The 27,669-nt window shown below is 45.4% G+C and overlaps 1 protein-coding gene across 8 annotated transcripts in view; it reads right to left on the bottom strand.

Annotated features, from left to right (window-relative positions):
• FAM117A (family with sequence similarity 117 member A) overlaps positions 1 to 27,669 on the bottom strand; it is an 82,044-nt gene that overhangs the window by 27,055 nt on the left and 27,320 nt on the right. The window lies entirely within an intron of this gene.

Raw genomic sequence — 27,669 nt, 5'->3', positions numbered from 1 at the left:
TAAACAAACAGAAAAAAAAAACCCTCAACTCTCAACACCCAGAGATAACCAATGCTATGAGAAATATAAACTTACAGGTCTTACCTCTTCTGTGTGTGTGGGTGTGTGTGTATACATGCTTTACAATTTAAAATGAGATCATACTCTACATATTGTTTTGGTATATGTTTTTACCTTATAAACATCTTTCCAAATCAATATATATTGATGTAAAACACATCATTTTAAATGATCTTAACATTCCTAGATTAAACCTCTTCAAAGGCTCTCTTTCAAAGATGGAGGTAAAGCCTTCATGTGGTCCCACTTACCTGTCCTTTACACCTCACTCTTCCTCAAAGTCGCTAAATCTCAGACAAACTATACTGCATACCATTTCCCACCCATGTCCCAAGCCTTCCCTCCTCTGAGGTTTTGCATGGGCCCAGGGTTAAAATCTGTTCGTCTGTCAGGACCAGCCTTACTGCCTCCACTCCACCAAGCCTTCTGCATCTACTGGAATCCCCTGGAAGCAATGTCTTGGAATTTTCTGTTTCCTCAGTACTTTGTACTCTTCTAGTAATGAGCATCTTCTCTTAAGGAATAGGGTATTTGTAACTCAAACAGCCTGAGGCCAAGGGCGGGCTCTATGTATCCCCCACAATGTCTAAAGCATAGGGCTGGCAATTGCCAGGCACCTAAGTATTTGAATAAAATTGAAAAACCTTCACAAGAAGGGTCAACTGGCTCTACTTTTACCAGGGGTTCTGACTTTGCATGCGTGCTTAACACACCCACTTGGGGTAAAGATCCCATAGCTGCTTGTCTTTTTTTCTCTCTCTGAGGCTCAGGAAGGCCCAACCTTTCTTACCCTTCCTCCAACCTTGTTGCCTAGTAAGTTGGTGACAGGTACGCTGGGTTAAACGTGCAACTTTATCTCTACACCAGCATTTCAACCACTCATTTTCCTAACCTGGGTTTAAAATCAAAAGGTAGCAATCCAGATATTTCTGGGAGCTTCTGACCCACATCAGCAGCCAGCTCAGGCCAAAATGCTGTCCTCCAAAACTGTCTGTTAGAGTCCAGTGATGAGGCAGGGACTCTAGAAAGCGGATTTACAAAATTACATGACAGATAACCAAAGAGGCAGATGGGCCACGGACGAGCAAGTGATTGGCATAAGGGGTAGGATCTCATCATCTTAAAGGCTGCTTCATCACTGTTTCAAAGGAAAAGGAGTAGGACTCCAGGGCTGAGGGATAAGTGACAGGAGAAAGGTTTCCTGGAGCTACTTCTCCCATCCCCTCATCTGAAGTCAATGCAAAAATCTCTTTTAGATTCTTTCCTTACTGAGACCCTAAAGCTATCTCATGTTTATGTTGTGCTTTCAAGTTTTGTCCCATCCTCACAAAGTACTTTAGTGTGCTGTAATCTTTTACTCTCCTGTCAGCTGTAAAAGGGGATAGGGAAAGACTGTTAAGGAAGACTAAGGCACAAAGAAGCTTAGTCTCTGATTAGTCTCCTTCACTCTGTAAGTGTGCAGCAGTCCCACATCTAAATCCAAGCCTCCTTCCTCCTAAATCAGTCTTCCAACCACTCACCGAGGCTCACATCCCTCTTCTATCAGGGACACCCTCTGAGGCTGCTGGGACACCTGCCTAGACACCTAGGATGAATAGATTTTTTATTAATAGCTTCTTTTTAGCACCTAATGGAGGAGATGGCAGGCCCAATCCTATTGTTTCCAATGACCTACTTTTTGTTTTGCTTTTGTTTGTTTCTTGAGGAAGTCTTTGAAACTTGAAGTAAAGGACTCTATTATCTCCTAGGGATAACTTTAACCCATTTTATATTCGTTTCCATCACTCTTCATATCCTACCCTATTCAATGAGTCTAATCTCTAGGACAATAGTCATAGGTGGTACTTTGCTCCCAGTACTCACAGGGCTTGGGAGCACCCAAAATCCTGGAATGTGATGTGAGAATCCAACCAACGCATTTTGGTAAACTCTACATTCTTTCCGGCTCCCTCTGACCAGTTATCCATTAAGACTCTGGACTTGGCGGGTCCCGACTTGTTCCTCCATGTACAAAAAAAGTCACACAGGGCCGGGCGCGGTGGCTCACGCCTGTAATCCCAGCACTTTGGGAGGCCGAGGCGGGCGGATCACAAGGTCAGGAGATCGAGACCACGGTGAAACCCCGTCTCTACTAAAAATACAAAAAATTAGCCGGGCGCGGTTGTGGGCGCCTGTAGTCCCAGCTACTCGGGAGGCTGAGGCAGGAGAATGGCGTGAACCCGGGAGGCGGAGCTTGCAGTGAGCCGAGATCGCGCCACTGCACTCCAGCCTGGGCGACAGAGCGAGACTCCGTCTCAAAAAAAAAAAAAAAAAAAAAAAAAGTCACACAAATAGCAGAAAAGAAATACAAAGGGAAAAAAATGAGGGAGTGAAAAGGATTGAGGAGAAACCAAGGAAACCCCAATCCAGAAACTGCAGCCCCTGACTCGCTCTCCCCTGGCAGACATGCAAGGATCTCACTACATCTAAATCAAACAAGAGGACTTGCCTCAGTTTCCTTTCCTTAAATGAAGAGACAGCTGGGTCTCAGCCTTATTTCCACAGAGGCCACATCCTGGCGCAGGGTGCTGGCACAGCACCTTGCTGGCCACGAGATGACAGAATTACCTTCTGTCTCAGAGTCCTTAGCAAGGCTCCACTACCCTCCTAAATCTCCAAATTCTTGGCATGTCCCAGCTCTTTTGAGGAGACTAAAATACCATATTTCCTTTAAGCCTAGGAAATAAGGGAGGGGACTTTTTTTTAAAAAAATTAGATTTTAATAGTTAAAAAAAAAACTACCACTTATTTCACAAACCTCCTCGCAAGTGGTTTGGTAAGCACCTGCTTCTTTGGACATCAAAATTGGCTAAGGGCTAAACCAAGGTGTCAGTTTCCCCCAAATGCAAAAACCAAGGTGTCAGTTTCCCCCAAATGCAACACAAACCAAAGCCAAAATGAAACACTGACATGTCTTGTGCCATCCTTGAAGGGGCTGCAGGCTGATGCAGCATGTCCCCCCTGGATATCTAGTAGGAGCTAAGAGGTGGGGAGGGTAGGTCTGACTACAGCCAATGCCACCCAACCTCACTGGGCTTGCTCTCCCTCTGGCATAGTCCTGGCCTAAGTTACCTCTGAGGGATGTTGTAAAGAAATGAAGAGATGCAAATGCACTTTGAAGCCTTAGTTAGATTATGTCAAATCAATTAATGTCCTTTAGGATTGAAGGTGTAGGTGAAGGAGTCCGGAAAGAGGAGACTACCCAAAGACATGCAGAGTAAGCCCTAGACCCTGTATCCATAGACCTACACTCTCCTGGGCCCCTGGGAAGATGCCCATTTTTAATGTCAAAGCCCTTTCCTTTATTAGTGACTGTCCAACCCAGGAATAAGTGATGCAGGGTAGAATATAAAGCTGCTTGCAGACTGGGGCATCAGCAGCTTCAGGTCAACACTTAAGTTCTGCTGCCCAATGAGATTGACCTCAATAGGGAACGTCCCCTAAGAAATCTTCTAGGTGAGCCTAGTTGAGATAGAGGCTCTTGGGTTTATCCTCCATGGGCATACCGGAAAGATCTGGGCATCGGGTTCTGCCCTGCACTTGTGTGATTATTGTTAAAGGAGAAGCAGCATTGAGAAGTCACAACGGTTGCTTGTGGTTGGAAGATCAACTGGTTTCATTTCTGGAAAGTACCCCTCTCAGATTTAGGAAATAGGGGAGGGAAATATGACAATAGGCTTCCCTATCAGAGAAGAGAAGCCCATATCATGACAGGCCATGACAAAGCAGCAGGCTGTTGGGGCACTAGCTGGGTGGTTGCAGGAGGGTGGAGTGTCCTGTTTACAGCACCGTGGGGTATTATCAGCCCATCGCATGCAGCAGCCTCCACGGCCCAACCACCTGGTGAAGCACCCTGGCACCAAGCCAGGCCATTTCACCATGCAGCTGAGCAGTGGCGGATGCTTTGGTTCTTGGGCAACGGCAAATGGAAAAAACAAAACAAAACAGCACACACAGGAGATAAGAAGCCTTAGGTGCTATCTTCCAGAGCCACTTGGTCCTGTCTCCCAACTGCTACACTAGTATGGCTTTAGGGAGAGGGAGCTATATAAGTGGAGAGGGCCAGCGGTCAAGTATCTGCCTGTTGGAGGAAAGTCAACACGGAAGAAGGCACACAAATGACAGATAAGACAATGAGCAAATGATGGGCCAGGCACACTGCAGCAGACTGATGCCCTTGGTAAGCAGATTTTGAGCACTCACTACGAGCCATCTGTCTGTGATAAACACTGGAGGAGTAAGACAGGAACCTGCTGATGAGATTGAAGCGAGCAAGGCTGATGCAACTGATCTCTGAGTGCCGGGCTACCAGGCACGACGCTCTTCTCAGCGTGACCAGAGAGAGACTGTGGGGTAGAGGCTTAGCAATTTACAAGGGGAAACAAGCCCCTGACCAGTGGGTTCTGGCTGGGCATCTAGGGGGCATGCTCTACTTATTTCACTATCTTTGAGGTGATATAGGAGAGAAAAGCCTGTGAAATAAAGACAAGGCTACTCTCCACCCATCGTAGTCATCCCAAAATACCCAAGAAGGACTACAGAAGGAAAATGAGAGAGGCAGCCAATGAGATCTTACACATGGCAAAAACTCAACAACTAGCTGGTTCAACAAACAAGCTATGAGTCATTTTCTCATGGCATCAAAACTTGAAGCATTATTAGCACAGTCTTCTCATTTCCCCTGTTTTTTGTTTTTATTTTTTATTTTCATTTTTTTGATCTCACCTCTCCCCTTAAAGAGAAAACAACTCTTATTATAATAAGAGAAACTACACACATGTTAGAAGAAAGAAGAAAATGCAGATAAACAAAAACTGAAAATGACCAACTATGCATGCCCCCACTCAGAGATCACCACTGTGCTCACCAATCCTGATCTCTCTCCATGCACGAGCCTGCATATGTATTTTTAGTAAAATGAGGTCATATTACACATGCTTGTGTACAACCTGTTTTTTTTTTTTTCAGTCAGTGATCTTCACTTAAGGAGGAGAAGCAGGCAGGGTCAGAGCAGCATGGTTAGACACAGATCCTGTCCTGTCCTGTCCTGTCCTAGTTGTGATGCAGCATTTCTGTTAGAGGGAAATGTTAATCTGGAGTAGAAGAACAAAGTAAAATAGAGATTCAGAATTTCTAAACATTTCCCCAATAACAGATTTGCAGTAAGCAGGGGAAGTTCCTCCTAGCAGCTTCACAGGGATTATTTTTCTATTTCAGCACATTTGTTGGGATTAAACAGGGCAGGCCATCTTCTGAGCTCCCTGTGGTCCAGTGCTGCTTAACTGCTTAACTAGGGATAGGTGGGTTTGTGGGGAAGTTGTGGTGAAACTGAAATTTCCAATATGACTGTACAAGAGTTAGAAGCCCTCCTTGGAAAGCCCAAGGAGACCCCATCCATCCCAGCTGAAAAAATTAAATCTGGAGCTCCAAACACTTCTTTCAACAACACTTCTTTCAATAGCTATCCTTAACAAGTAGAAGCAACTAAAGAAACTACATTAGAAAGAAAGAAGAAAAATGATAACACCCCATGTTATCCCTACCAATAAGACTACCCCAAATAAAAAAAAGAGTGACGATATTTATACACACATGAAAAACTTCTCAGCCAGGCTCTCAATTACTGACTCCATATTTAAGTGTACAGCTTAAGTGAGAGCCATTGAAAGCATTTCTGGCTGTATGTCCAACTTCCCAAGATGCAGACCACATCTGTAGGCAGCTGGAGAGACAGGCCAAGAGAAACCCTTCTGGAGATGTCATTGTGAGAAAAAAAATAAGGAATACATTGGTTCTTTGTAACAGCAAGGAGAAAAAGGGTGAACCCAAAGTCTATGTGTGTATATAAAAAGAGTAGACAGCAGTTACTTAGACATTTGTTCAATTCTTAAGAAGCTGCAGTTAGAAGAAAAGGAAGTGGTGTGAACTTTTCACCTTTTATCTGAATTCTCTGAAGAGGAGTTCTGTAGGATTTCAACATTTTAAAAACAAAACACTAGCAGTTACAGATTGGAACATACTTTCCTTTGGGATCTCCATGGCCTTTGCAAGAATAGCATAAATAGCACATAGCCTAGCCCCCTATCTCTAAAAAAAAAAAAAAAAAATCCTTACTCCACGGTTATTTGGGAGTGATGGATTCCTGGACGGCTATTTTAAACTCAAAGGACAGGCATAAACCCTTCATATCTTCACTTCTCACAGGAATCTGATTCCCATCAAGTGGGAAAGAAATCATGAAGCCCAGTCAGCTCCTAGGTAGTGTTTTAAGTAAGGTGAAGGAAAAACAAAGATTAGGGAAGTTCAAAGACAAAAAATCCTACAAAAGGACAACTATGATTGAAACTGTACTCTGATTTCTGTTCTGGATATGTGCACCCCCACAAGCTCACGGATTCTCTTATGGATGAGGGAGTTGAGCTTCCAAGGTGATGCAGGGCCTATGACACACCCCCCTGCAGAGAGGTGAACTGATTTCTCCAAGGTCACAGAGCAAACTGAGACCTTTTATTACCCAAACAGAAGATTTCTGAAAGTACATTTCCTACCCTGTGTTTTGTTGTCAGACGCAACTATGTCACGACCTCCTGGCACCCTTGGTTCAGGAACTATTCCATGGGTTGGAAGGGTTCTATTCCTTTCCCTTGCTGGAAACAGGATGATCACACCTGGGTCTCCGGAACACTAGTATACCCACTGGGCATGTTGGGTGGGCCAAGGTAGGAAGACAATTTTTAAATGAGGGATTGGCCAGGTGTGGTGGCTCCTACCAGTAAGTCCAGCACTTTGGGAGGCCAAGACAGGAGAATCACTTGAGTCCAGGAGCTTGAGACCAGCCTGGGCAACATAGCGAGACTCCACCTCTACAAAAAAGAAAAAATAGGCTGGGCGCGGTGGCTCACGCCTGTAATCCCAGCACTTTGGGAGGTCAAGGCAGGCAGATCACGAGGTCAGGAGCTCGAGACCATTCTGGCTAACACAGTGAAAGCCCGTCTCTACTAAAAATACAAAAAAATTAGCCAGGCGTGGTGGCGGGCACCTGTAGACCTAGCTACTCGGGGGGCTGAGGCAGAAGAATGGCGTGAACCCGGGAGGTGGGGCTTGCAGTGAGCCGAGATTGCGCCACTGCACTCCAGCCTGGGCACAGAGTGAGACTCCGTTTCAAAAAAAATAAAAAAAAGAGAAAAGAAAAACAAAAAAGAAAAAAATTTTTATTAGCTGGCATGGGGGCATGACATGCCTGTAGTCCCAGACACTGGGGAGGCTGAGGTTGGGAGGATTGCTTGAGCCCGAGAGGTTGAGGCTGCAGTGAGCTATGATTATGCCACTGCACTCCAGTCTGGGTGACAGTGAGACCCTGTCTTTAAAAAAAAAAAAGGTGGGGGGGGGTCCCTTTTCTAGTGAGGAAGGTAGAAAGCAAGTGAAAGAAGGAAAATGAAATCAGAACAGGATTAGAGATAACTTTGAGATAATCAAAATAATTTCTGCTTTATGAACAAACCATGACTTATTTTTGGCTCCATTCAGCTTGCCTTCTCCCTGACTTAAACTGCCAGACAGCAGCATACAGTCATCACTCGGCATCCGTGGAGGATTGGTTTCAGGACCTCCTGCAGATACCAAAAGCTATGGATGCTCAAGTCCTTCATATAAAACAGTGCAGTATTTGCATATGGACTAAGCACATCCTCCCATATACTTTATTATTTGTTTATTTATTTTTCTTCTGATTCGGGGTTTTGCTCTGTTGCCCAGGCTGGTGTGCAGTGACATGATCACAGTTCACTGCAACCTCAAGCTCCTGGGCTCAAGTGATTCTCCCTCCTTGGCCTTGCAAAGTGCTGGGATTACAGGCATGACCCACCTGAGCCTCTCGGGTAGCTGGGACAACAGGTGCAAACTACTTTGCCTAGCTAACTTTTAAATTTTTTCATAGAGACAGGATCTCTCTATGTTGCCTAGGCTGGTCTCGAACTCCTGGGCTCAAGCGATTCTTGTGCTTTGGCCTCCCAAAGTGCTGGGATTATAGGTGTGAGCCACCTTGCCCGGCCTCCCTGCAATCTCACACTTTATCGCTAGATTACTTATAATACCTAATATAATGTAAATGCTATATAAATAGTTGTCATACTGTATTAAGAAATAATGACAAGAAACCAGGCATGGTGGCTCACACCTGTCATCCCGCACTTTGGGAGACTGGGGCAGGAGGATCACTTGAGTCCAGGAGTTTGAGACCAGCCTGGGCAACATAAAGAAACCATGTCTCTACAAAAAATTTTAAAAATTAACCAGGTGTGATGGTATGTGCTTACAGGGCTAGCTACTCTGGAGGCTGAGGTGGGAGGATTGCTTGAGTCAAGGAAGTCAAAGCTGCAGTGAGCTGTGATCGCATCACTGCACTCCAGCCTGGGTGACAGAGCCAGACTCTGTCTCAAAAAGAAAAGAAAAAAAAAAAAAAGAAAGAAAAAAGAAATAACAAGAAAAATTAAGTCTGTACAATTTTGTCCAAGTATTTTTGATACTCAGTTGGTAGTACCCACAGATGCAGAACCCACAGATGCAGAGGGCTGATGGTATATGTTTTAGCAACTGATACTCAAGTTAAAAACCTACAAACATTGACAGAATTTGATGGTCCCATTTTGTTGCCGTCCCTCCAGTGATTTCAAAGGCCAAAAGACAATTTTTTGGGTATTCTTCTTTTGAACTGCTCATGTCAACACTCACATCTATTAGTGTTAATTCAGAACTGGCTTTATACAACTCCCAGAGTAATATCTCTATCAGGAAGAGTTCTCAATAGATGCCAACACTGCTGGGTCAAAGGTCATAGGAAACAGAAGATTTATATAATCCCAAAGTATTACCCCAGAAACCACTTACAAAGAGAATAATGTACTTTTATAGCCTGGGGGCTACCATACCACCTCAAGTGATCCAACTGAGCCTGACTAGCAGTGGACATTCTGGCATTATGTATCGCCTAAAGTGACATTTTATGAAGTACATAGCTTTACCCATGAGATGTTCTTGTCAGAAATGTTTAACCTGAATCTAATCAGGTCCCAGATCTAACTTCCCATTTACAGGAAATACATGGGATATAGGAGCAAGTTAGATACACCATGAGGAAACAGAAAAATCCAGTGTGGGACAACTAGAGACAACTGATGCTCACTTTTCAAAATGTTAGTCATAAAAAATAAATACAACAAAACAAGAAACAGGAGTGGGAAGTAGTTCCAGATTGACAGACTTTTAAAACAGACATAACCGGCCGGGCACGGTGGCTCAAGCCTGTAATCCCAGCACTTTGGGAGGCCGAGACGGGCGGATCACAAGGTCAGGAGATCGAGACCAGCCTGGCTAATACAGTGAAACCCCGTCTCTACTAAAAAATACAAAAAACTAGCCGGGTGAGGTGGCGGGCGCCTGTAGTCCCAGCCACTTGGGAGGCTGAGGCAGGAGAATGGCGTAGACCCGGGAGGCGGAGCTTGCAGTGAGCTGAGATGCGGCCACTGCACTCCAGCCTGGGCGACAGAGCGAGACTCCGTCTCAAAAAATAAATAAATAAATAAATAAATAAATAAATAAATAAAACAGACATAACCAAAAGGGGACTTTGGCTGGGTTCTGATCAAAAACAAGAACCATCAAAGGGAAAATTTGAAAATGGACTAGATGACATCTCTAGTCCATTTCTGCCTTTGGCAAAGCCACAATTACTTTTGCACCAACCTAATAGATGATGTCATTTCATTACGTATAATGATGGTATTACGATTATGGAAAAGGATGTTTTTATTCTCAAATGCCACTGTTATGAGGTGACAAATGTCATGATAATTGCAACTTACTGTCAAATTGTGCACCCAAAAAAGTGCATATGGATGTACATACGTGCATATGTGGGTATGTCTAGACACACATATATATAAACAGAAAGAGAAAAGAGAGATGAGACCATTGTGGCAAAAGTTATCAGTGGGTCTAGGTGAAAGATAAATAGGTAGACATTGTGCTTCTAACTTTTCTGTAGGTTTGAAATTTTCCAAAATAAAGTTGTAAGAAAAAAAATACTGGCTTCATTGAGGAAGACAAATTCAATTCACTCCTCAGCAAGGACCTAAACCCTTTAGCGTTTCAACATTGGCAGGTTATAGCCAAATTCAACTGGGTCACTGGACTTCTAATTTGGGGGACTGAAGGTAGGCAAGAAATAAAAGCATGGATAAGGCAGAGGCAAGGAACCGAAACTCACAAGATGTAAGTTAATACAAGGTAGAATCAAGATACTAAACTAAATTAAGAAGTGTCATGTCATCCCAGGAGCAAGACTAAGACTATAGGCAGAATTAAGAGCTTCCTGTAAGTCCAGAAACATGGCTGGAGTAGGATATAACCTCAGATATACACAGCCAAGTAGTCCCTCGGCAACCGTTTGTCATGATTGCTCTTCAAAAGGAATGCAGAAACCAGTGAGATCCCAGAGAGAGAGGTAAAAATGGCTAAATGGAGGGTAGCTTGATCCCAGGGGGGAAGGAAAATGAATTAGAATTTATCAGTAGTCTTCCTTGCGGGTGCAAACATAAAGGACAGTAAAATGGCTTTAGTTAGAATAAGAGAGAGTCTAGCTAGATAGATAAAAGGTTGAATGAGGGTGGCTAGACTCTGCCTCTGAACAGTCTCAGGAAGAGATAATTACACATCGCCAGCTGTCTCAGTATTTACCCTTGAAGACAGGAGACTGTACCCAGATGAGTTTGGGCCTCCTCTAGTTCTAGAATTCCCCAACTATTAAAGGGTAAATAAGAGATGGCTACTGACCAATCAGCTAAATTGAAAGCTCAGAACCCATGCTATTATCTGGGGCAAGATAAGTAGGGGGAAATAAAAAAAAAAGGCACAAAGTCAAAGGGAGATTTGCCTTACCTAGGCTGATCAAACAGCTGTGTTGTGGGCTCCCAGATGATCTCTCCCACCTCCTTCACCAAGCAGGAGAATATAAATAGCACTCAGTTTACCTGTGGCTAGCCACAAGCAGACATCTGGTCACATGACTGGGCAAGCTGGGAGTAACCATCAAGTAGACATGAACACTCAGAGGGGAGGTTTGCTCTCTCGCTACAGCTCACTAGGTTGGACTCTGTCAGGACCCTCTGCTCCTAACCCTGACTGATTCATTTTGCTCTGGGCTATGGGGAGGAAGCTGGGGGGCACTCATAAGGAACAATTATTGAAGTTCCTCAGGGCCAGGAAGGTCACAGTAACAGAATTTGCTCTGCCTTCAGGATCAAAGACCCTAGTAGGGTTATTCTTCTCAACCCCCGCATCCTTGAAAATTTGTGTGAACCATCTCAACCCACTTGCAGAAATTATTCTCTGATCATCTCCAACTCTGTAGTCAAGCTCTATCTACTTCATGCCCCCAGCTTCAAAAAAGGGAGATTACCTTAGAGACCACAACATCCCATCTAGTGATTCCTTACCTGGGCCCTGATATTTTGGAACAAACCTCAAATCAGTGGCAAATTCCCATGCTGAGCTCTAGCTGTGAAAGAACCCCAGAGTGCATTGGGCAACATTCCAGGGCAGACCCTGCTTTGAAGCCCTGGTCTTGCTAGTTGTTCAGATTTCCTAAGGGAAGCCCAAAGGTTATGTAGTGCCTCCAGGGTAAACCTAGTCTGAAAAGCAAGATTAGATGGCCCTTCCAGAAAGAGTGTTGAAGATATCACACTGGAAAGATTCCTCCTACCCTCAATATATGCTGATGGCTTCATATCAGAAGGGTGCTTATGAGGTCGCCTCTCCTGTGCTTCCAGAGGCAGAGGAGTGGGTGGCAACACCACCGGAAGGTAAGTTATACCCTCTTCCCCTGTATACGATGGGTTTTGGATCTGTTCTGAGATCAGGAATGCTTAACAGTAATGTCACCTTCTTTTATAACTCAAGTAAAAAGGCTTATCCTCATGAAGCAAAAACAAAATTGATCCAGGGAAACACTGGGACATTGATTACCAATAAGTCCTAACCAAACCTCTAAGAATTAGAAGGTCCAGGCTCAGTTATCATAGTCCTCTCTGAGCAGACAGCATTGCCACTTGCACAGCAGCTCCAACACAGACCTCTAAGCTTCAGACAACCCAACAGGAATTTGGGTGCAGCCCCTTCTCATCCTCCTGCATCTTGCCCTGATTCTGGTTGTCAACTACCGGGCACTTACGTTAAGGGAGGGAAAGAGCCTGAGGAATCAGAGAACGGTGGGGGCAAGGTGTATAACTTCATCACTGCCTAAGGACAAACAATCTAAGTATATAAGCTGCAGTAACAATATAGTAAGTGCTCATGGATCTATTTCATACAACTAGCTGGGCCCCTGAAAAAAAATCCTTTGATGACAACTTAACCATGGTCAGGATTTATTAAGTCTAAGGTAGCTACAGGTAGGCATTTCAGATAAAGGATGCATTCTAAAACTAAAGATTTTCAGGAAAATGTTTTCTCTATGTTAAGAATTCGAGTGGGACATATTCATTCACTTACCCCCAACTCTGGCAGCTGGGGGAAAACATCAGTAAGCAAAAATGACAAGAATAATTCAAGGGCCTTCAAGGAGCACAAACAGATGCATAACATGTGGTTTGGTGTGAGAGGAAAGGGGCCCGCACACAAGCGGCAGTGTCTGAACCTCTAGCTCTGTCTGCTTAGCAATGATTACCAGATCCACCCCTCCTTGGGCCCTGTGGTTAATGAAAGGTTTTCACTGACTAAAAATGAGCCATCTCTTTGTGCATGAAGTTGTAACTCCTGATCTACTTGATACAATGTGCTGCACTGAACCATGCAACCTGCTCACTCACAAGGCAATGGGTACAACCAATCGACTGGTACATAGCAGAGGAAAGCTGTCTGGCCTAGGCCTATACCTGGCATCACTTTGTAAACCAAACCCACTCCTTTTTCCCTCAGATCTCAACTATATAAATGAGGTAATAGTCCCCCATGGCTCTGGCACAGCAGGGCCTTCCGGTTTCATGTATTTTAAGAAATGAAGGCTGGGTGCGGTGGCTCACTCCTGTAATCTCAGCACTCTGGGAGGGCAAGGTGGGTGGATCACAAGGTCAGGAGATCAAGACCATCCTGGCCAACATGGTGAAACCTCATCTCTACTAAAATACACAAAAAATTAGCCGGGCGTGGTGGCACACACCTGTAGTCTCAGCTACTCGAGAGGCTGAGGCAGGGGAATTGCTTGAACCCGGGAGGCGAAGTTGCAGTGAGCCAAGATTGCGCCACTGCACTCCAGCCTGGTGACAGAGCAAGACTCTGTCTCAAAAAAAAAAAAAAAGGAAGAGAGTTGAGGGCAGAGCACAGTGACAGTGTTTCTTAGCGTAAGGAAGCAGTTTCTCTAGAAGGTTCCTGGCCATTCTGAATATGCTCAGTGTGCTTCAGCAGACAGCTGCAACCCTGCTGACTCCATTGCTGGGTCAACACTGACTCCACTGCTGGGTCAACACTGACTCCACTGCTGGGTCAATGGGGGGCATGGACTGGGCTGGGACACACAGCAGCGGGCACCCAATCAGCTCTCAGAATCTGATGCCAACCTGGTCCAGCCAGAGTAGTAAGGACCAGCTATGGTTTCCTAAGAAGTGGCCTACTATAATGGTCAATACCTGAGCCTACATACTGCCTCCGCCCCATGTGCTATGTGAACTCAGATAGATCACTTAACTTCTCTGAGTGTCAGTTGTTCCATCTGTTAAATGGGGAGAGTAAGATATGTTATCAGGATGTAGAAGAAAATTTCCATTCCAGAGAACTCCTAGTGCAGTCAAATTAGTCTCACATATATCCATGTGTTAAGTATCTTATTTGGAAATAACTTCAAATTTATAGATGCAAGAGTAAGAATAGTACATAGAACACCCATATAATCTTTACACAGATTTGCCTATTGTAACAGCTGCCCCATTTGCTTTACTGTCTGCTTTCTTCACATGTACTTTTTCTTACACATGCTCAAACACACCCACATGTCCACATGCGAGACACACACTCATATTCAGACTCACACGCACACACACGCACTTTCCTTCACTGGGTTTTTGTGTGGTGTTCTATTTGAAAAGAACAGGGAACTACTGGAGGAGGGGAGGATCAAGATGAAGAGGAAGCGAAGGAGGCATGGCTATTTCGTGATGGTTCCACCGCTCTGTTCCTTTTTCTTTGTCTACTATGCAAAGAGCAAGCACTCAGGTGTTCCTGCTTTAGAGATGAGCTATTATTGGCTGGGCGTGGTGGCTCACGACTGTAATCCCAGCACTTTGGGAGGCCGAGGCGGGCGGATCACCTGAGGTCAGGAGTTCGAGACCAGCCTGGCTAACATGGTGAAACTCCATCTCTACTAAAAATACAAAAATTAGCCAGGCGTGGTGGCATGTGCCTGTAATCTCAGCTACTCGGGAGGCTGAGGCAGGAGAATTGCTTGAAACTGGGAGGCAGAGGTTGCAGTGAGCCGAGATTGTGCCATTGCACTCCAGCCTGGGCGGCAAGAGCAAAACTCCACCTCAAAAAAAGATGAGCTATTACACACACAGGTACCAGAAAAAGTGCTTGGTATATATGATTATTAGTTACTATATATATATATATATATATTTTTTTTTTTTTTTTTTTTTTTTTTTTTTTTTTGAGGCGGAGTCTTCACTTTGTCGCCCAGGCTGGAGTGCAGTGGCACCATCTCGGCTCACTGCAAGCTCCGCCTCCCGGGTTCGCGCCATTCTCCTGCCTCAGCCTCCCGAGTAGCTGGGACTACAGACGCCCGCAAACGCGCCCGGCTAATTTTTTGTATTTTAGTAGAGACGGGGTTTCACCATGTTAGCCAGGATGGTCTCGATCTCCAGACCTCGTGATCCGCCCGCCTCAGCCTCCCAAAGTGCAGGGATTACAGGCGTGAGCCACCGCGCCCGGCTAGTTACTATATTTTTTAAAACAACAAACCCCACAAAAAACAACAAAGCATTTACATGAACCATGGAAACAACTTTATCATACAGAAGCATTTTTGTAATATTTGTTGTAATGGGATTTTACCTTGTGAAGTTGGGAAATAACTAGGAAAGAAAGGTTTCAGCTGGGTACGATGGCTCATGCCTATAATCCCAGCACTTTGGGAGGCTGAGGCAGGCAGATCACCTGAGGTCAGGAGTTTGAAACCAGCCTGGCCAACATGGTGAAACCCTGTCTCTACTAAAAACACGAAAATTAGCCAGGTGTGGTGGTGTGTGCCTATAATCCCAGCTACTTGGGAGGCTGAGGCAGAAGAATCGCTTGAACACAGGAGGCGGAAGTTGCAGTGAGCTGAGACTGTGCCACTGAACTCAGCCTGAGCAACAAAAGCAAACTCTGTCTACAAAAAAAAAAAAAAAAAAAAAAAAAAAAAAAAAAAAAAAAGGCTGGGCACGGTGGCTCACGCCTATAATCCCAGCACTTTGGGAGGCCCAGGCGGGTGGATCACGAGGTCGAGATCAAGACCATCCTGGCCAACATGGTGAAACCTCACTTCTACTAAGAAATACAAAAATTAGCTGGGCATGGTGGCATGTGCCTGTAGTCCCAGCTACTCAGTAGGCTGAGGCAGGAGAATCGCTTGAACCCAGAAGGCGAAGGTTGCAGTGAGACAAGATCACGCCACTGTACTCCAGCCTGGCAACAGAGCGAGACTTGGTCTCAAAAAAAAAAAAAAAAAGATTTCACACAAGCATATGGTTATTAGAATATTAAAGACTTCCTGGCCAGGCGCAGTGGCTCGTGTCTGTAATCCCAGCACTTTGGGAGGCTGAGATGGGCAGATCACAGGGTCAGGAGTTTGAGACCAGCCTGGCCAGTAATGGTGAAACCCTGTCTCTACTAAAAATACAAAAAAATTAGCCGGGCATGGTGGCGGGTGCCTGTAATCCCAGCTACTCAGGAGGCTGAGGCAGGAGAAATTCTTTTTTTTTTTTTTTTTTTTTTTTGAGACGGAGTCTCGCTGTGTCTCCCAGGCTGGAGTGCAGTGGTGTGATCTCGGCTCACTGCGAGCTCCGCCTCCCGGGTTCACGCCATTCTCCCGCCTCAGCCTCCCAAGTAGCTGAGACTACAGGCGCCCGCCACCACGCCCGGCTAGTTTTTTTGTATTTTTAGTAGAGACGGGGTTTCACCATGTTAGCCAGGATAGTCTCGATCTCCTGACCTCGTGATCCACCCGCCTCGGCCTCCCAAAGTGCTGGGATTACAGGCTTGAGCCACCGCGCCCGGCCGCAGGAGAAATTCTTGAACCTGGGAGGTGGAGGTTGCAGTGATCCAAGATTGCACTGCTGCACTCTGGTCTGGGCAACAGAGTGAGACTCCGTCTCAAAAAAAAAAAAAAGATTTCTAGGCCAAGTGCAATGGCTCACGCCTGTAATCCCAGCACTTTGGGAGGCTGAGGAAGGAGGATCACTTGAGCCCAGGAGTTTGAGACTAGCCTGGGCAACATAGTGAGACCCCATCTCTATTTAAAAAAAAAAAAAAGAGAGAGAGAGAATTCTATACAGAGTCTGCTTTGGAGGTAAGAGCAGCCTGTAATCCACTTGGGAGGGTTAGATAACCTCTAAGAAGTCAATTCTCCACGATACGTAGTCCCTAGATGAAGCTTTCTCCCAGAGTTCAAGGCCTTCCTATTTCTCTTACTGGGCACATGCCTGTCGCAGAAGAGCACTATCATACATTACAATGACTCCACTTTCAGTTAACCTAAAGCTAGGAGAGGGAGATATGCTCAGACAGATCCTGCGCCCCCCAGGCTTCTTTCCCACTAGAAGTAGGGGGATGGTTACACCAGGGGTCCCCTAGAGAGAGAACTAAGCTATTATCACGGCACAATGCCACTTGCAATTACCCTGCCCCTGCCATAGGAACACATCACCCACATGTATTCCCGGGTGCTTTTCTGGATTTCACATAATCACACATAAGAAAGAAACCTTTTCCTGTAAGATCCATCTTTGCATGTCTCCCTAACATGGCCTTGCCCCAAGCTCAGTAAACATGACCACCCCACAGAGGCAGAAAAACTTGGTTTGCCTCCTATGTCCTATCTGTCCCTCGTTAGCTACTCATTCTCATGGAAATGGTATATCTCAAACCAGCTGGAAACACTCAAAAACTGCCACCATATCACACATGTAATAATGTATTAATAGTAACCATCATCTTCCAGCTACCCACACCAAGTGAGTATTTATGGTGTGGATAGTCACCTTGGGGTGCTAAAGGAAGAAACAGACTTCTTTGCAGCCCAGTTTCCAATTCTTTTTTTTTTTTTTTTTCCTGAGACAGTCTCGCTATGTCACCCAGGCTGGAGGGCAGTGGCGCAGTCTTGGCTCCCTGCAACCTTCGCCTCCGGACTCAAGTGATTCTCCTACCTTAGCCTCCCGAGTAGCTGGGACTAGAGGCAGGTGTCAACATGCCCTGCTAATTTTTGTAGTTTTAGTGGAGATGGGGTTTCACCATGTTGGCCAGGCTAGTCTCAAACTCCTGACCTCAAGTGATCTGCCTGCCTCGGCCTCTCAAACTGCTGGGATTACAGGTGTGAGCCACCACACCCAGCCCCAATTCTCTTTTGCTAGCTTAACAAATGAATCTTTGCTCCTGGAATACAGATATATAAACAGAGGAGAAATAAATGCTGGAGGTGTGCTGGGCAGGTAGCAGTGGATGCCAGCCTGAGACAAAATTCACAACGGACTTTTTCTGCATATGTGGGAAATGCCCTTTGCCTAATTAAGCAAAAGGGGTTTATTAGTCATTTGGTCTCAGACAAGTACTTCCTTTCCGGGCCTCAGTTTCCTTATCTGCAAAAACAATGAAATGCCACCTGCACCTGCAGGACTGTTGTGAAGATGCATGAAAAACAGTTGAGAGTTCCCATCAGAAGCACCACAGACCTAAACAAATGGAACATATTGTCAAAACTAATGAAGGCCAGGAACGGTGGCTCAAGCCTGTAATCCCAGCACTTTGAGAGGGTGAGGCGGTTGGATCACCTGAGGTCAGGAGTTCAAGACCAGTCTGGCCAACATGATGAAACCTTGTTTCTATTACAAATATAAAAATTAGCTGCTCGGGAAGCTGAGGCAGGAGAAGCACTTGAACTTGGGAGGTGGAGGTTGCAGTCAGCAGAGATTGCACCACTGCACTCCAGCCTGGGTAACAGAGTGAAACTCTGTCTCAAAACAAACAAACAAAAAACCTAATGCTATCTATATTCTCCATTTCAATGAAAAATACAGGTGATTTTTTGGGCCTTTTAGAGCTGAGATTCAGAGACTCTTTTTTTCTATAGAAGCAACTGTTTTTGTCTACCTCTCTGAACACAGAACTACCCCAGATTCCAATAAGAAAGAGTCCAGCTGCTGCCCTCAGCATTAAGATGTGCACACCCCCCATGGACGTGGTTCATATAGCCCTCCTCTCCCCAGTTTCTAAATCCAGACTATGCCATATTGTGAAAGCCCTCTGGCTGCATCCCCTCTATCATGCCAAATGCTATCCACTTCCACCCCAACCCCACCCCTGGCTTATGTCATATCTGATGGGCAGGAGTTAAGAAGACAATCCCCAAACAGGGGCTGTGTGGCAAGTTTTCCACCAGCCTGCCGCTGTGGGGCAGGGAGCGCACGTGTTATCAGGAGTGGTTTTTCCAAAGCCACGTGGGCGACCAGACATGCACAGAGCACAGCAAACTCTTTTTTTTTTTTCTGTTTTTTTTGAGACGGAGTCTCGCTCTGTCCCCCAGGCTGGAGTGCAGTGGCGCCATCTCGGCGCACTGCAAGCTCCGCCTCCTGGGTTCACGCCATTCTCCTGCCTCAGCCTCCTGAGTAGCTGGCACTACAGGCGCCCGCCACCACACCCGGCTAATTTTTTGTATTTTTAGTAGAGACGGGGTTTCACCATGTTAGCCAGGATAGTCTTGATCTCCTGACCTCGTGATCCGCCCGCCTCGGCCTCCCAAAGTGCTGGGATTACAGGCGTGAGACATCGCACCCGGCCAAGCACAGCAAACTCTTAAAGGGAAGGGAGTGTGGAGTAGAGAGGAGAAGGAGGGGAGGGAAGAGAGGGTAAGATAATCTGCCTATGCTCCCAATCACATTTTCACTCTGTTCAAACTTACACCCAGCTGGGCAGGTTAAAAAAGCCATTTTCGGCCGGGTGCAGTGGCTCACACCTGTAATCCCAGCACTTTGGGAGGCCGAGGGGGTTGGATCACCTGAGGTTGGGAGTTCGAGACCAGCCTGACCAACATGAAGAAACCCCATCTCTACTAAAAATACAAAAATGGCTGGGCGTAGTGGTGCATGCCTGTAATCCCAACTTGGGAGGCTGAGGCAGGAGACTCGCTTGAACCTGGGAGGTGGAGGTTGCGGTGAGCCGAGATGGCACCATCGTTCTCCAGCCTGGGCAACAAAAGTAAAATTCTGTCTCAAAAAAAAGAAAAAAAAGAAAAGAAAAAAAGTCATTTTCACTAAGCCACCAGACACATGGTTGGCAACCTTCAAGGCAGGGAACAGAGACTCTGTGGACAACAGTGTTAAGTGTCCAGGGCCTGTGAAGTGATAACAAGCATCTCTTTCTTGCACTTCCCTATCTGGTGGTTGGTGGGAGGAGAAACAGCAGTGCCTGCTATCACAGGATGGTGGCTGGCTTGAGAGGAGGCACTTCCAGCCTGATCACACCTCTGAAGCCATCACAGGGCCAACAGATAATTCTCCTCCTTGGCCTAGAAAAGCCACTGATCCAGATTTTGTTTTCTTCCATCTCCTTGCTACACAGAACACTACTAGGAAGTTGGCACAAATCTACCTGGAGTGAAAAGACAGCTAGCATTCATCTTGGTCTCCTTGGCCTCTCACCATATCCACTTCAAAGCCTAAAGCCAGGCAGTCTGGCTTTTTAACAAAATCCTACACATTGGCTGTTTCCATGGATCGACCTGGTAACTGCCCAAGCTCACCCTCTAGCTGTAAGTGTGTTGGGAAAAGAACCTACAGGCCTAGCAATGACATCTATGGAAATGCCACGTCTTTGCCACCAGCTGGGCTTCAAGCCCAATGACCAGGATGAATAGGCGACCAGTGATTTAAGGAAAGAAAGAATACTAACACTTCGGGGGGTTTTGCCTTGTAAGTAGCTGAAGAGAGGTATTACAGAGGGGGAACAGTATGTGGGGACCAGAAGTGGGAAAGACCATTCTGAGTGAGCCTGGGGGAGGTGTGGCTTACTCTCCCCACTCTGCTGCCTCCCCACAACTCAATCCAACAAGTATTTATTGAGCATGACACTCCCCATCTGCCCTGGCCCTCCCTCTGCAAAAACACTCAAATCTGTTCAAGCTGCAGGGTGAGTTCCATTGCACTTGAACTTGAAACATGAGGTGCCTACTCTTAAAAAGGCAGGCACACAATTTCCAGTATAGGGCAGAAGGGACTCAAGAGGTTTGAGAAAAACAAGGAATATAGCTGACTAGACAAGGCGAAACAATGTCACTTTTGAAAGGGAAAGGAAAGGAGAGAGTAAAAACTTAATTTAACCTTAGGGAGAATAATATATTGACAATTTTTTTTAAAGCCTTCTCAAAACATCCCAGTAGTTTTCTCTAATTAACCTCACCAAACACTAAGTATTTCTTCATTCTTTGCCTCTTCCAGCTTGAATTTATATTTTATTCACTTATGGATGTGTTAGCAATCTGCTTTTAGAGTTGCACATTAATCCTTCCTTTGACCTTTGAGGATGTAATATCTTGGTGCTCTCCTGCATGTCTTCATTTAGGATCAGATGATAAGGGACTCAAGTGGCAGAGCTGGGGGTGAACTAGGCTGCCCCTAACAAACATGGCTTCCCTGGAAAAGTCATCCTTCGTTTACAGGATAGGGAGCTCAGAGTCAGAGAGGAGGCACCCCGTGGATGGCTTGAGCCCAGGAGACTATGGTGAGCTATGATGGCATTACTGGATTCCAACCTGGGTGACAGAGCTAGACCCCATCTCTCAAAAAAAAAAAAAAAAAAAAGAGAGAGAGACAAAGGCTGGGGGCGGTGGCTCACACCTGTAATCCCAGCACTTTGGGAGGCCAAGGCAGGGGGATCACTTGAGGTCAGGAGTTCAAGACCAGCCTGGCCAACATGGTAAAACCCCATCTCTACTAAGAATACAGCAATTAGCTGGGCATGGTGGCTCACATCTGTAGTCCCAGCTACTTGGGAGGGTAAGGCAGGAGAATTGGTTGAACCCAGAGACGTGGAGGTTTCAGTGAGCTGAGATCACGCCACTGCACTCCAGCTTGAGATATAGAATGAGACTCTGCCTCAAAAAAAGAGAGAGAAGAGGCACCCCAAACCTACAGCTTTGTTCTGTCAAATACCATCCATCCTCTAAGAAGCCACATTCAGGCAGTCTCTGAGAGAAAACTCCTTAACCCTTGATCACAGGCCAGCTGCTTCAAAGCAACCAAAACCCTCCGAGTATTCCCAGGCCTCCCCTAGCCTCCACCCCTTTTACTAGGGAGCTGGGAGCTCAAACTGCTAATGTACGCAGAGCTGAGCTAAAGGCACTCCATCCCTCCTCCACTCCCCCAGCAACTCTCGAGGGCTCCTGAGCAAATCCACAAACCTGTATGCCTGAGCAGGGCAGGGTAAATGTCTGCACATGGCCTGGACTTCAGTTCCAGGTCCCTCAGGGCCTGGATTTGAACTTTTTCTATTATGAAATACTTCGATAGCATTCTTTTAAGTTCATTAAAGCCATCCTTGATTAGCTGTAGTGCTCCCACACAGTAAGGGTCGATCAAGGCGTATGTGGGCCTAAGGTGAAGCATTTAAATGACTGCAAAGCTCGGCATTCAGCTTTGTAGTGCCCCTGAGGGGAAAGCACAGTGCCAGGCAGAGTTTTCCAAACCAGGAGGTTTGGTGGGGACCATGAGCTGAGCCTGAACACTAGCAGCCAGCTGTTACGAGAACCTCCTACCATCCAGATGTTGCCAACAACAACGGCCCCTTCATGAGCTCCACAAACTGGAGAAAACTGGGGCACAGATAACTTAGAAATTTCAAATATCATCCACAACTCTTCCCTTTCTGAGATCAGGATTTGTTTTTGACCTAATAATGTGAGTAGATTTGGCTAATGTTTGGTTAATTCATATCCTGCTAACCAAATAATGGAGCCCTCTATGAAGACTGAACCTAGACAAAGGGGGAAACTGACCAGATTTCCCACCCATCCTTTCTTTGCTTCCACTCTTCCCTGTTCCCACTTCTGTGACAAAGAAGGGTAACATGCATCTCAAAGGATGGCAGAGCTTACTAACCCAAGAAGAGACTATCCATTCTCACTAACTCACTCTCTGGTGAGCATCTACCTTTGCTCTGAACTGGGAGTGACACATAAGGTTTTCCTTTCCATTGCTTTAAAAGGGCTCCAGGGCCAGGTGTGGTGGCTCACGCCTGTAATCCCAGCACTTTGGGAGGCCAAGGCGGGTGGATCACCTGAGTCAGATGTTGGAGACCAGCCTGGCCAACATGGTGAAATCCCCCGCCCCGTCTCTAATAAAAATACAAAAAAAATAGCTGGACATGGTGGTGCACACCTGTAATCCCAGCTTTTTGGGAAGCTGAGGCAGGAGAAATGCTTGAATCTGGAGGTGGAGGTTGCAGTAAGCCAAGATCATGCCATTGCACTCCAGCCTGGGTGACAGAGTAAGAGTCTGTCTCCAAAAAATAAATAAATAAGCTAGGCGCGGTGGCTCACGCCTGTAATCCCAGCACTTTGGGAGGCCGAGGCAGGTGGATCACAAGGTCAGGAGTCTGAGACCAGCCTGGCCAATATGGTGAAACCCCATCTCTACTAAAAATACAAAAATTAGCCGGGTGTGGTGGTAGGCGCCTGTAGTCCCAGCTACTTGAAAGGCTGAAACAGGAGAACGGCTTGAACCTGGGAGGCAGAGGTTGCAGTGAGCCGAGATCGTGCCATTGCACTTCATCCTGGGTGACACAGTGAGACTCTGTCTCAAAAAAAATAATAAAAATAAAAATAAATAAATTAATTAATTAAATAAAAGGGCTCCAAACTGCCTGTGGAGTAAGGGTAAGCCCAGGCAGGTCTAGTCAGAACACTTCAGCTAGAGTCAAACGTGATAGTGTCAGTAAGAACTCCATAACCAGACCTGCCCCTCAGAACATGCCACACCCTAAAGTCTGAATCCTTTAGCAGGAAGGCTCTATGTGAGTCATTTAAGAATCTGGAGGAAGATGCTCTAACAGTTCTTCCAAGATCAAGGAATAGTGTGGCCCTGATGCCCATCACACCATTCAAACTAAACTGAATTCAGCAGAAAATACAGGCATAGTGTTCTCTTGGCTATTGAAGCCCACCAACCATTGTGGTAACACCTAAATTAGCACCATCACTATGAAAGGTTTGCATTACTGCCTCCAACTTTCTAAAGATCTATATGTCTAGAACGTGAGAGAACAATGTCCTCTTGCCATCACAGCCCACTGTTGTTCTCACCCCTCTGACACTGGTTTAAGATCTCTTAGTTCCATGTTATATAAGTGAGACCTTCTCGTACTATATAATCCTTTGCTATCCAAAATACTGAAGAACACATGGACTCACACTCCTTTGGGTACCAAAGAGATAAAGCAGTTAAGCAGCTAGCCCCCAGTTTCAAGGATGTCATCACTGGTGATAACATTTAAGAGTCAGATGCTTCTGCAGTGCATTTTGCTGACCATGTATGTGCCTGGTGCTGGCAAAGCTGTCAAAAGCAACAGTTAGCAGTGTTGGGCTAGGAAGTGTCTGGTGTTTTAATGCTTCCCAAACAGAAGCTGTCTCAATCACAGGTTTTAGAAGGGCAATTGTAGCTCTTAAAGGGTTTTAACTGCACCCCCAGGCCTCATTATAGCAAGATGATGCCTTGGCATGGAAGGTTGGAACTCTCTTCTAATCTCCAGCCTGTTTCTGGCACCAGTAGCCATGTGGACTAGTTTGCTGTGGGCTTTCTCTTAGGGACTCTAATATGCAACCTCCTTTTTATGGTTCCAGACCTATCTAAACACCCATCCCCCAAGAAATAAGTTTTCAAAGCATTGCAAAGAAAGGCGTTTAACAATTTAATAATATAAGCACTGCAGCCTTGTATTCACGAAACAGCCATCCTGGGGAACCTAATCGACATTTGATATAAACTACCCTTCTTATGTCCCCGTGGGGAAGCCAATATTTTAGGGCAACCATGACTACTGCCAGCTCTCCTTAATCTGTTCAGAAAAATAAAAGGTAATGAAAAAAATTCAAAACAGGAGATAAGCCTAAAGTAATTTCCATCTGATTGTGAAATGTGTTCACCGCAGTTGTGGGCTGTCAGGTTGGGGCAAATTTGCCTAACAGTTAAGGTTTTATGTCAATTCAAATTAGCTTATGTCTACCCAACATATCACCTGACAATGATGGGGGTGGAGAAGCTGGATTCACACATGACCATGTTCTACAAAGATTGAGAACTGACTGGAAGCAGGTGACCCTCTTTTCTTTTGCCTTAAAATATGAGTGGGACTACAGGCTTGTTCATTTTCTTTACCGCCTTAGAATTTTCTGAGGTTTATATTACACAAGTTTGAAACTGATCTTTATATAGGAAAAACAGGTATACTGTTTGAGAGAAGAGTTGGCAAACTTTTCTGTAAAGTGACATATAGTAAATATTTTAGGCTTTGTGGGCCCTACAGTCTTTATCACAACTCTTCACCGACAGCACAAAAGCAGCCCTAGACAATATTTAAATGAAGCAGTGTGGCTGGTTCCAATAAAACTTTATTTACAAAAACAGGTCCAGGGCCAGATATGGCCTGTAGATCATAACTGCCAATCCCTGGTTAAAGAAGGTTCTGGTGGTCAGAGGAGGTTCCAAGGCAGCATTTAGCTTCCCTGGCACCCAGCTGGTCCCAGTGGGGCTGGTCCACTGAAGAAATAATTTGCAAAGCTAGATTAACACTATCTTCATCCTAGGAACATACAGACATACTAAACAAGATAGGCAGGACTAGAACCCAGAACAATTCACCTCCTAGTCCTATTTTGTCCTTCATCATGGTCCTGGAAGAGCATAAAAGTTAGCAGCCTCTAAGTGACATAAGACACAAAAGAGAATTTAATTTAAGGGAGAATTGCAGTAAGAAATTTATCTTAGGTTTCTATTACCCACTAGTGGCTCTTAGCTTTTCTAGAGCTGACTTTCATTTTTCTCTCCACTCTCTTCAGCCTTCCTCACTCCTAGCCCAGGCTCATAAAAATGAAGCCATTCCTCATTTCACAAAGACAAACCTTATGGATGAATGGTTACAGAAGGCAAATCCTGCTTTTTACACCATAACCCTTTTCACAAGGTCTAATATGTCTTGTCAAGAACACAGCAGGATGTGTGGTGGGGAGATAACTGCACAGCCCTGAGCGTTACATCACTTTGAGATGGGCAAGAGAAACAGGGACGACACTTAATTGTTCCTGAAGCCCAAACCCAGCTCTGAAACAGCTGGGTTTCAGAGCTCTATTTAGAAAGCTCATTTTAAAAGATGAGAGAATAAAAATGCAAGAGGAGGCCCTGAAATTCTGAAACCTGTAGTACTGGTTTCAGATCAATCTGGGTTTGCTCTTTGAAGCCTGAAAAGGCAATGGGCTCTGGCCAACAGTGCTCTCACGTTGGCGAGCAGAGGGAATAATAATATAAGCAGCAGTAAACACTTTTATAAATTTCTCATGTGCCAGGCACGTTTTAAGCACTTTCTATCTATTAACTCATTTAATTCTTATGATATAGATATTGTTATCCACAGATGAGGAAACTAAGACACAGAAAGAACTTCCTCAAAGTCACACAACTAGTAAATGGCAGAACCTGGATTTAAAACCCAGGCATTCCAGCTCCCAGTGCCATTCTCTTAAAGGTTTATGACTACAAGGGGTTTCCTTTTATCCCATATACTCTACTGTCCTAGAGAAAACCACCTCTGGTGCTTTCCAAGGCCAAGGAATAGAAATAATGTGAACACATACGTGGGCTTAAGTTAACATGTAAAAGCCCTGATGTGCCTCCAAAACAGAGGCCAGGTACATTCCCCTAATGCCTGGCCACAAAGAAGGCCACATGCTCTGGCTACTCTCTCCTCCTCCTATTTTTTCCCCTCTCCTGCCATACCGAAAATCTACAAATAATCCCCCCCACTACCAACTAGGCAAATGCCTTATTAAAGCTTCTGGGATATTAATAAGTGGATACATTATTGATCAGCCCAATCTATAAGCAAGAGTCCACCCAACTTACCCTAAATCACCTGACAAGTTATGCAGAGCTCTAGCTTCCTACATTTCTACCAGTATCCCAGGGCCTCTGGCTCTATAAAAGGAGCAGACCATGTAATGAACCCAGACATCCAAACCTACATTCTTCTCCCTTCCACAGCATCCACCAGCAATTGTCCTTTTAATATTAGTTCTATAGTAGACACAAAATAACTGATCTTAAAATATGATTGCTAATCAGTTTCCAGCTGCTATACAGGTAGGCTTTCTGTTATTTTCCACTAAAAGTGACTAAGGTTCTGGTTCTTGTTCTACCAACTTCCCCGGGTTTCAAGGAAGCCCAAACAAAACCAACAGGTTTGTAGTCGTGTGGTTTGCTTTATAACTCATGATAGGCATGAGTTAGTCTGGGCATTGCCTTACTCTGCACCACCAGATTCTAAACATACTTTTACTACTTGGTCACCATCTTGCTACCGGATTTGACCAAGTTTCTGCATCCCAAGATGTGATGCTAACATATACAGTGAAAAGTCCAGAAAGACTTGGGGGCTTTCTACCTGAGATCCTCTTAATCCCATTCCTACCTAGCAAGGAGTAGCCCTGTAGTAGCTACTACTCTGTAATAGCCCCGCAGAAGCAGGAAGATGTGCAGTAACTAGGCTTAGTAATCATCAGAAGCTCAAGAGACTCTGGTTTAGAGAATGTCATTAACCGTTTAGATGGCAGGGATCATGACTTTTGTACATTTGGTAGAGGCTCCGGCTTTGGAAGTGTGCAATGATCTTTTCACATCTGGTGTGAATCAAATACAAGCCTCACTTTCAACTTATTGCCAACCTCCTCATGCAAGTAGGTTCCTTTTCCCATTCCTAAGTACTTGCATTTGTGGGATCCGTCACAGATTGGAGTATGAAAGCAAGGTTAAGTTTGCTTCTCCCTAGTTTCCCCACAGCCACCACATCAAGCTGTTATTAAGAACCCATTTCAGTGCTGTTCAGAAAGTGGGGTACTTGCCACCGTGCACTTGACTGTAGCCCTCACCCCACTGCCACGTTGGCTGCAATGCCCAGGACAAAACAGCCTTGGTGGGTAGGGGGATGAAGGGAGTAGAAAGGCAGGGGGCAAAACTGCCCAGGTCTCTCCCCGCTAGACACACACACACACACACACACACACACACACGC

This window comes from Macaca fascicularis, chromosome 16, assembly GCF_037993035.2.
Source record: "Macaca fascicularis isolate 582-1 chromosome 16, T2T-MFA8v1.1".
In the NCBI taxonomy this organism is placed as follows: Eukaryota; Metazoa; Chordata; class Mammalia; order Primates; family Cercopithecidae; genus Macaca; species Macaca fascicularis.
Note: the sequence above shows the minus strand (reverse complement) of the source record. Positions and strands in the feature narration are given on the sequence as shown.